General features: G+C 37.8%; 1 pseudogene; it reads right to left on the bottom strand.

Moving 5' to 3' along the window:
* On the bottom strand, window positions 1–10802 carry LOC124108950 (coatomer subunit zeta-2-like; annotated as a pseudogene).
* Window positions 10803–11041: the final 239 nt, after the last annotated feature.

The following is an 11041-nucleotide window of genomic DNA, read 5'->3' as shown; positions in this document are numbered from 1 at the left end:
TTATTTCAGTAACTACCATTTAATTTTTTCCTTGGCAGACTGGAGAACCTGGGTCACACTCTGTTCATTTAGGCTGCTGTCATCTGCCCTAAAATTCACTTTCAGAATCACTTGCTGAGGGTCACTCTCCAGAATCACACCGCCATCTACAATCTCACCCAGCACCAAGAAGGCTCCATCCATGTTCTCCAGCAACCAGCGCTTCTCCACATTCTCATTCTCATGGGATGAGCCCACCACATACAGGAAGAGGTCAATGCTGCTCTTGTAGGTGATGGTCATGCCCCTGGAAAAATGCGATCTCACTCTTAGTCCTACTGGTCTTGTTGAAGACATTTTTCTCAAAAACCATCTGCTCCTTCATGGATGGGAATGTGTCATCATATTACTTGGCCAGCAGCTGTCACCCATCATTATCTAGGATGAAAACAGCCTTGATGGTGTAGAGGGAAGGTTCCTGTAACTGCAGCCCTGAGGGCTCCCCAGCTCTGGTTGGCTGTGTCGCGCACCCGGCCTGGGAAGCCCCAGCCCTCTTCCCCGGGTGCGTATGTGGCCAGGCCTCAGGCCACTGCCCCTATTTATTGATTCTTGATTTTAATTCTTGCACTATAGGAGTCTTATTTAGGAAGTTGGGGCCTAACCCCACATGATGGAGATTAGGGCTTACTTTTTCTTCTATTCCACACAAGGCCTCTGGTTTAATTCCTGGGTCCTTGATACACTTTGAGTTGAGTTTTGTGCATGGTGAGAGATAGGAGTTAAATTTCATTTGATGGATTTCTAGTTTTTCCAGCACAATTTATTGAAGAGGTTACCTTTTCTTCAATGTATATTTTTGGCACCCTTGTCTAATATAAGATAACTGTAGTATGTGGGTTAGTCTCTGCATCTCTATTCTATACCATTGGTCTACCAGTCTATTTTGGTGCCAATACCATTCTGTTTTTGTTACTATTGCTCTGTACTGTAGTTTAAGGTCTGGTATAGTGATGCCACCTGCTTCACTCTTCCTGCTAAGGATTGCTTTAGCTATTCTGGGTCTCTTATTTTTCCAGATGTCTTTTCTATTTCTATGAGGAATACCATTAGGGTTTTGATCAGAATGGCATTAAATCTGAAAAGTGCTTTTGATAGTATGGGCATTTTTATAATATTAATTCTGCCTATCCAAGAGCAGGTAGATCTTTTCCATCTTCTAAGGTCTTCTTTGATTTCTTTCTTTAGGGTTCTGTAGTTTTCATTGTATAGACCTTTCATCTCTCTCATTGATTCCTAAATCTTTTATTTATTTTTTTGAGGCTATTGTAAATGTTTTCCTCATTTACCTTTCAAAGGATTTGTAACTGATATACAAAAATGCCTCTGATTTATTGTTGTCGATTTTATATTCTGTTCTTTGCTGAATTTATTTACTAATTCTAGAAGTTTTCTGGTGGAACGTTTGGGTCTTCTAGTTATAGAAACATATCATCAGCAAATAGTGCAATTTAAGTTCTTTTTTTACCTATATGTATTCCTTTAATTTCTTTGGTCTGTCTAATTGCTCTGGCTAGTGTTTCAAGAACTATGTTAAATAGAAGTGGTAAAAGAGGGCATTCCTGTCTTGTTCCAGTTTTTAGAGGGAATGCCTTCAATTTTTCTCCATTTAGAATGATGTTGGACTGGGGCTTAGCATAGATAGCCTTTAAAATGTTGAGATATGTTCCTGGCATCCCTAATTTTTCTAGTGTTTTGAACATAAAGGGGTGTTGGATTTTTTCAAATGCTTTTTCTGAGTCTATTGAGATGGTCATATGATTCTTATCTTTGAATTGACATGATGAAGTACATTTATTGATTTCTGTATGTTGAACCAACCTTGTATCCCTGGGTTGAACCCTACTTGATAATGGTGTACTATCTTTTTGATATGTTTTTGTATTCGATTTGTAAGAATTTTATTGAGAATTTTTGAATCTATGTTCATTAGAGATATTGGTCTGAAGTTTTCTTTCTTTGATTTGTTTTTGCCTGGTTTTGAAATCAAGGTGATATTGGCCTCATAGAATGAGTTTGGAAGTGCTGCCTCTTTTTCTATTTTCTGAAATCAATTGAAGAGTAATGTATTAGTTCTTTTTTAAAGATCTTGTAGAACTCGGCTGTGTAACCATCTAGTCCTTGGCTTTTCTTGGTTGGTAGTCTTCTGATGGTGTCTTCTATTTCATCACTTGATATTGGTCTGTTTAAATTGTGTACCTCATCCTGATTCAATGTGAGCAAATTATATGATCCTAGAAATTTGTCAATGCCTTCAATTTTCTATTTTATTGAAGTATAAGTTTTCAATAATTTCTAATTATCCTCTGTACTCTTGTAGTGCTTGTTGTGATGTTACCTTTTTCATCACATATATTAGTAATTTGAGTTTTCTTTCTCTTTCTCTCTGTTAGCATATCTAAGAGTCTGTCAATTTTATTTATTTTTTCAAAGAACTAACTTTTTAAAAGTTTTGTCAATTTTTTCAATTATTTCTTTTGCTTCAATTTCATTGATTTCAGCTCTAATTTTAATTATTTCCTGCCTCCTACTGCTTTTGGGGTTTATTTATTCCTCTTTTTCTAGGGCTTTGAGATATAATATTAGGTCATTTATTTGTTGACTTTTTCTTCTTTAAAGGAAGGAACGCCATGCAATGAACTTTCCTCTGAGTACTGCTTTCATAGTGTCCCAGAGATTTTGATAAGTTGTATCTATGTTCTCATTTACCTCTAAAAATTTTTAAATCCCTTCCTTGATGTGTTTTGTGACCCATTGTTCATTCAATAGCATATTGTTTAGTCTCCAGGTGTTGGAGTAATTTTTATTTTTTATTTTGTCATTGATTTCTAATTTCATTTGATTATGATCTGATAAAATGCAGGGTAGTATCTCTACTTTCTTGTATTTGCTAAGAGTTGCTTTGTGGCATATTGTATGGTCTATTTTAGAGAAGGATCCATTTGCTGCTGAGAAGAAAGTGTATTTGCTTGATGAAGGATGAAATATTCTATACATGTCAGTTAAGTCTAAGTTATTGATTGTGTTATTGAGATCTATAGTTTCTTTATTCAACTTTACTTGGAAGATCTATCCAGTGGTGAGAGAATGTGTTAAAGTCACCCCAGATTATTTTGTTGTGGTCAATTTGGCTCTTGAACTTGAGAAGAATTTGGTTGATGACATAGCTGCTCCATTTTGGGGGACAAATATATTTATGATTGTTATGTTTTGTTGGTGTATGGTTCCCTTGAGCAGTATGAAATGTCCTTCTTTATCTCTTTTAATTAACTTTGGCTTTAAGTCTACTTTATTTGATATGAGAATGGAAACCCCTGATTGCTTCTGCAGTCCATGTGAATGGTATGATTTTTCCCAGTCTCACCTTCAGTCTGTGTATGTCTTTTTCTATCAGATGAGTCTCCTGGAGGCAGCAAATTTTTTAAATCCAATCTGCTAGTCCATGTCTTTTGATTGATGAGTTTAAGCCATTAACATTTAGGGTTTTTATCAAGACATGGTTTGTATTCCCAAGTATATTTGTTTATTTTTGTTATTTAATTTGACTTGTTTTTTCTTTGATTAGTTTTTTCCTTTGGTGCAATACCTCTCTATGCTGATTTTCATTATTGTTTTTTTTGTTTCTTTTTCATGAAATATTTTGTCAAGGATGTTTTGTAGTGCTGGTTTTCTAGCTCTAATTCTTTTAACTTTTGTCTATCATGGAGAGTTTTTATTTCATCATCAAATTTAAAGCTTATTTTTTCTGGATTCAAGATTGTTGGTTGGCATTCATTTCTTTCAGAGCTTGATATAGGTCATTCCAGGATCTTCTAGCTTTTAGGGTTTGTGTTGAAAATCTGCAGTTATCCTCCTTGGTTTCCCCCTTTATGTAATCTGATTCCTTTCTCTCCTTATTCTGTATGTTAGCATTTTCATTATAATGTGCCTTGGTGTGGACCTGTTGTGATTTTGTACATTCGGTGTCCTGTAGGCTTCTTGAATTTGGTTTTCCAATTCATTCTTTTTTAAAAAAATTTTTTTGATATTATTTCATTGAATAGATTGTTCATTCCTTTGTTTTGGACCTCTATGCCTTCCTCTATCCCAATAACTCTTAAATTTGGTCTTTTTATGCTATCCCATATTTCTTGAATGTTCTGCTCAAGGTTTCTTACCATTTTCATTGTGTGGTCTACATTCTTTTCAAGATTATATATTTTGTCTTCATTGTCTGAGGTCCTGTCTTCCAAGTGATCCAATCTGTTGGTGATGCTTTCTTTTGAGCTTTTATTGTTTCTTTCATTTCAAGAATTTCTGTTTTTTTTTTTTTTTTTTTTTTGTTTGTTTTTTTAGAATCTCTATCTCTCTGTTGAGGTGATCTTTTGCTTCCTGTATTTGCTCTCTTATATCTTCCTTCAGTTCACAGAACATTTTAATCATGTACATCTTGAAGTCTTTGTCTGTCATTTCTTCTGGTATTGTTGTCATGGATTCTAATAATGTGGTACCTTGATTTGTTGGGGGCATTTTCTTCCCTTGTCTTTTCATGTCCCTTCTAGCTCTGTGGGTCCAGGGTGTTATTGTTTTTACCCTATAGGTTTGTAGTGCTCCTTTAGGTTCCAAAACCTCTTGTTTGTGGGGAAGAACAATGTTAACAGATCCCAAAATAAACAATATACCATGTATAAAGAATTCATTGCTATTAAGATGCTTACAGTTTGGTCACAAGTACAGAAATGTTGGATTTGATTATCATTTATAATATAATCAGTAGTTTTGTAAAACTGTTTACAGTTTCTGATGGTGGACAATGAACTGAGGGTGAGTTGTAGGATGATATGTTGAGGATATAGGTTATGAAGATATAGAAGTTAATATATCTTAGGAAGAGTGAAAGAGAAATTTATGGAGAGAATTAGTAGAAAGAGAAGAGACAAGAAGTAGTTTTGGGTAGATAAGTACGTGGGAAAATAGTGGAGTACATAAAACAAACACTGTTGTATAAATATCAAACACATTTAGAAAAATAAAGGATGTTAAATTAGTAAAGATAGGAGGGAAAAAGAAAACTAAAAGAGGAAAATAAAGCCATATATACCATGCTTATATTATATTATTCAAATGTCCCAATTCTCAAAATCCCAATTTATGCAAAGTTCTTTGTTTCACATATGTTGGGGATGTGAGGCCAGGAGAATAGAGGGAGAGAAGAAAAAAGAAAAAAAAATCTTAAAGAAACCAGGATTTTTGCTAGTTTTAAAGATCTGTATCTTTTCTGCTTCCCTTCTCATCCAATAGGTGGGGTTGTCTGATGTTAGCTGGTATCTCTGCTCTCAGGACAATGAAGGTAACCTGGAAGTGAAGAATGGCACCCAAAAGTCCCTGCAGGGAGACTGCACCTCAAGGGTCTCTTTTGGGTCTGTTCGTATGACTTGAGCACCTGGTCTTATCTCTCTATCTTGCCTGAAGATTTCCCAGTTCCTGGTCTCTCTGTTAGTCTCCAAACTTTTGCCCTGTTTCCCTCTCCCTTAGCAGTTCCCAATTGAGGGACCTCTTTCTCTGGGGCTCCCGTGGGTGTTGCCCTGGTTGCACTGCACATCAGTTCCACTGAGAGGTGTTTTGTGTCAGGAAGCTCCTGTGCTGGGATTCTGCTGCTGGGGAGAGGGGGGAGTTGGAAACCAGGTGCCTGGCCAGCTGGAGTTCCAATCTGGGAGCTGCCCCCACCAAATATGGAGAAGAAGGTAAGCCAAGATGAAGGTGGTCCACTTGCAGGTCTGGGGTTTCAGGTGAAGTGGGGGAAGCTGGGAAATGGCACTGTGCTGAGGGTAGGTAGCAGCTGAGTGACCTGTGTTGGAGTGGAGCAATGTCTGGGAGTTCTGCAGCAGTGCTAATAGGTGATCTTGCTAAGGCACTTGTAAGCTCTGCGTTGGCTAAAACTTCAGGAGTTGGCTGCCAGGAGCTGGGAGTCCTACTGGAATGCTGAGGCCCAGAGCCCTTCATGGGGGCACAGCGCTGGTGATTTCTTCTTGAGAGCAGCTGTATAGGGGTCCTGTATCACTTTCAAACATGCAGAGGACAGGTGTGATCTGGGTCATGGAGCGACACAGAATGCTGCCTCCCTCTGGCCCACCATCTTGGATTTTGAGGTCTAAATAGTTTAATTCAATATTATAGTTTTAGTATTTCATAAACTGACTGAAGCACAAGAGAATAGGAGGGTTATAATTACTATGCCCTTCCCATGTCATATTATACAGAATGAATTCCAGTCCAGCACAAACTTTTCTGGCCATCAATTATTTCCTTCCTTTAAGAATTTCATTTACTGTAGAAGCAGCTCTTCATTTGCAACAAGCCCCAAATTCCTTCTTTTGGCATGCAAATGTTCTCACATCAGAATCATTTGTGGGATTGTGCCTTGAGGTCTTGATGTTGCAGTTTTGGGAAGTTCCATGATAGATTTTGACCTCTGGATCTGACATTTTGTTAATGAACATCCCACCAGATCCTAGTTAATATAAATGTTGCTAGATATTCATACAACTCACTCTGCTCTGTAATGCATTTGTACATGGACTTCATCTTCTGTGCTCAGAATTTTTACCACCATCCACCTGCTTCTATGGTTTCTTTACTCAGGACCTGGAGAACAATCTTGCGCTTCTATACTATCTTCACAAAATCCATGTTCATATACTTCAACTTCCCCTCACTCAAGGCCATTTTCCTTACCTCTTGCTTAACCTAACGTCAGATTTCTCATTTAACCCTTTGTCCTGAATCAATTTAGTTCCTTAACTTTAAATGTCTGAAGATGAGCATCAATTATGATCTTTTCCAAAGTCCTCTTTTCTCTCTGGGTTTTCTCCTCTGGTGAATTTAAAAGATCAGCCTGGATACTGATGCATGTTTTGCTTTCTGTCAGGCTGCATTCTGGGGTCTGTATATACAGAAGTGCCAAAGCAAAACAAAATTTCTGTTCTGAACAAACATAGTTCCTAGTAGAGAAACACACAGTGAGCAGAGTCCCAATGATTTGTCCTCATGCCGCTCATACCACCAGACCACGCTCACCCTGAGTATCTGGAGCCCACTTCTGACTGCTGACGGACCTTTTTTCTCCCACAGCACATCAGCACTCATCTCCAGATACTGTCCATAAGCTTTCCTCATGAGTACCTCCCTGTCCTGCTCTAGGTGCACTGCCCACCCGAGTCATGCAGAGACCCTGGCTAGTGTTATCTACTTTCTTTCTTCTTTATCTTCTCTCTCTCTTTTTAAAATTACATACAGATTATTCAGAAGGATATTTTCTTTACATGTGTATGATAAAAGCATTTTTCTACCTAAATAAACTCCTATAGATTCTTTTCTACATCAAGATAAAATAAACATTAATTTCCCTTTTAAAATCTCATTGCTTTTCTTCCCAGCACTCTACCTCAACTCCTCCTCCTATACCCTGAACACAACCACTAGTAGATTCTATTTGCAAAGAGGATTCTTATTCCTGGACCACAGGGTCATGTTGTCTCTGAGTCCTTCTGGTCCTTCTGCCCTTATTTCACTATCTTTACTTATGACCAAGCTCCTCATCATCTACTAGAGAAGTCTTTACCACCATGAGTTGAGTGGACTTTTGCTTTTATGATAATACTATATGAGGAAATTTCTAAACCTAAAAATTTAACTAGTGTTTTCAATATTTCCCTAACTAAAATTTAAACATAGAAATTCACAGCAAAAATATGGGGATGATTCCACCTATTCTTTTTATATTCAATTGAGTGTAAAAATTTACACTTGATGTGACTATTGTATATTTTATCATATTCTTTGACTATTTAATATTCTAACATTGAAAGAGAAGAGTATTACTTTGATTATGATCAGTTACCAGAATAAACAATATTTTAATGTATTTGAATACAACATTCACTTATATCATGAACAATGTTGAGAAATGTCTCACCAGAGATCCTGAAGGACTATTTATTAGGAGAGATTAACTTAAAAATTTTGATAGGGAAAGTTAGTTCTTCTCCGGAAAATGAATTAAACATCACAGTCAACCTCCTTAGGTTATACCCGATAGCAAAGCGTAGAGTGAAAAATTGATGTTCTAGTTGAAAACTCCAGATTTTTCCATTAACCAGATAAAATTTATTGTCTTATGAATTTCTATAAGAACTCATTTCTTTGTGTAGGAATAAAAGATTATGAGAAAATTAAATTTAACATATGTCTCTATGTCTGAGTACAAATGAACACATGCATATTTGCTCACTCCTGGTCTCCTCTGAGCAGTGACAGAGGGACATCTCCTTGCCATCTTTCCATCTTCTTTCCATGCTGGTGAATCTTCCCAGACCTGGGATCATGACAGCCATTTGGAGCAAGGGTCATGTCCTGTCATGTGTAGCCAAATGTGCTTTAATTAGAGAGAGAGTATGTGTGCATGAAGAGTGAACATTTTGGAAGTTGAAGTCTAGCCTTTGTCCTGGCCTCTGGTGGGTAACCTGCTCATCTTAGAAATTTCCTCAGGGACCACAGCTGACTTTATGCTCAGGAAGTGATTCATGGTCTGTCCCCAGATAGGTTGAGAAAGGAGAATGACCATACTAGAAAGACCAAATAGATGACTACACATTTGGAGCTTTGAGTGCATTATATCAAAACAATCTCCTCATCTTCATGGAGTTGAGTTTACTCCAACAGAATTATGTTGATATGTTTAAGGAATAAAGACCTCCAAAATACTCTGGATTCTCATTTCCTGAGTGATCATATGTTTTGGTTAATACAATCTAAAACTATCAGCAGAGCAAGGCATCCTGAGTATAAAGATGCTTCAAATCTATGAACTTCTTAAAGGGCGTTCACTGTCTCCTTAACTGACTTGATATGATTTATTTATAAAATGACTGTAATCTTCTTTTTTTTAAAAGAGAGAGAGAGAGAGAGAGAGAGAGAATTTTTTAATATTTATTTTTTTTAGTTTTCGGCAGACACAACATCTTCGTTTGTATGTAGTGCTGAGGATCGAACCCGGGCCGCATGCATGCCAGGCGAACACACTACCGCTTGAGCCACATCCCCAGCCCAACTGTAATCTTATAAAGTAGAGAACTTTCATTTTTTTTTCTGTGACAAAGTAGTATGAATCTGCAAACCTGAGGTGTTCATGGGAACTCCTAAAGTTGAGGTGAATTGACACTAAGTGTAGTTTGTCTGGAACCCCTGAGCGTGACGACTGGTGTCTCAAGCAAAGTCAGTATTAACCTGTGCGATCTGCCCTGGATCTGGGTAATTAGTAACATAAACACGTCACAGAATGATTTTACCTGCATGTGAATAACTTTACTGTATGGATAGAAAAGGGGCAAATCTCAAAGGTACCTCAGTTACAGGGCAGGCTCAAATCCACATCCTGGGTGTTGCACAGGTTCTCTCTGTTTCTGGCACTCTGTTTCTCTCTGATAGTCACAAACAAACTCCCTGAGATCTTTGTGTACATGTCAGTGTTGGAATGTGGCAAGGTGGGTAAAGCCCAGGAGGACCATGCATGCATGTGTTATCCCATGTTGGGGGGGTCTATACCTAAAGGACTTAAAAACAGCATACTATAGGGACACAGCCACATCAATGATTATAGCAGCACAATTCACAATAGCTAAACTGTGGAACCAACCTAAATGCCTTTCAGTAGATTAAAAAAATTAAAATTAAAAAATGTGGCTTATATACACAATGGAATATTACTCAGCAATAAAAGAGAATAAAATCATGGCATTCGCAGGTGAAATGATACAGTTGGAGAAGATAATTCTAAGTGAAGTTGGCCAATCCACAAAAAACAAACGGTGAATGTTTTCTCTGATACAAGGTGACTGACTCATAGTTGGGTAGGGAGAGGTAGCATGGGAGGAATTGGAGAACTCTAGATAGGACAGAGGGGTGGGAGGGAAAGTGAGGGAGCAGGGGGTTAGCAATGATGGAGGAATGTGATGGACATCATTATCCAAAGTACATGTATAAAGACATGGATTGGTATGAACTTATATACTTTATATACAAATAGAGATATGAAAAATAATTCTATATGTGTAATAAGAATTGTGATGCATTCTGCTGTCATGTATTTAAAAAATAAAACCAATTAAAAAAAGTTTTGAACCAAAATAAATAAATAAATACAAAGATCTGGAATTTAAAGGGAAATATTCAAATCCCATCACTGTGTGGAATGTTCCTCATTGCTGAATATGGACAAAAGTAACACAAAATAGTGACAAAAGGGCTGTATAATGTATACATCTGAAAAAGCTTAACAATCTCCAAAATAAATTTTTGTCAGTGGACTCATGATTGAGAAGAAACACACATGTCCAAATATACTCAATATTTCAAACACTGCTAAAACCATATTTGTATGTGGGTAATAATTAATGTGAATTAAATTCATAAAATATCTGGGAAGAAAGAAATTATTAATTAGGGTCAGGAGGCTCCTTCTGACCTTTGAGTGAGGACACTTGGAAGTGCATTGTAATAGGCCCCATCAGTCTGGTGGTTTTTGTCTTATTTCCCCTCTGCCTGTGTCACTGTGATTACACGAAGCTGCTCCCACTGCCATGGCCTGCCCCACAGTAGTAGACATTCTCATCATCTTCCTGGATGTTCTGGATGGTCAGGTACCGATCCAGGCCAGAGCCTGAGCCTGAGAAGCGATCAGGAATCCCATCCCCCTTGGATCCAACAATGCCACTAGTGCCCACTTGCATCACAAACCTGAGGCTCTTTCCTGGGCTTTGCTGGAACCAAGCCACATAGTAATTACTGTAGCCACTGCTCAGGGTGCAGGTGAGTTTGGCTGTTTGTCCCAGGGAGGCAGATGCAGAGGGTGGCTGAGTCAGCACAGGCTGGGAGAAGGACCCTGTAAAAATAGACACATCATGGTGGAAGTCAGAGACAGGGTGAATGTGTTTGTGGATCTGAGCCCATGAGGATAGACTCAGGATAA

This window comes from Marmota monax, unplaced genomic scaffold (assembly GCF_021218885.2).
Source record: "Marmota monax isolate L192 unplaced genomic scaffold, Marmota_monax_Labrador192_F-V1.1 WCK01_AAM20220418_F8-fsc00414, whole genome shotgun sequence".
Classification (NCBI taxonomy): domain Eukaryota; kingdom Metazoa; phylum Chordata; class Mammalia; order Rodentia; family Sciuridae; genus Marmota; species Marmota monax.
The sequence above is the reverse complement of the archived record's forward strand: the minus strand, read 5'-3'. Positions and strand labels throughout refer to the sequence as shown.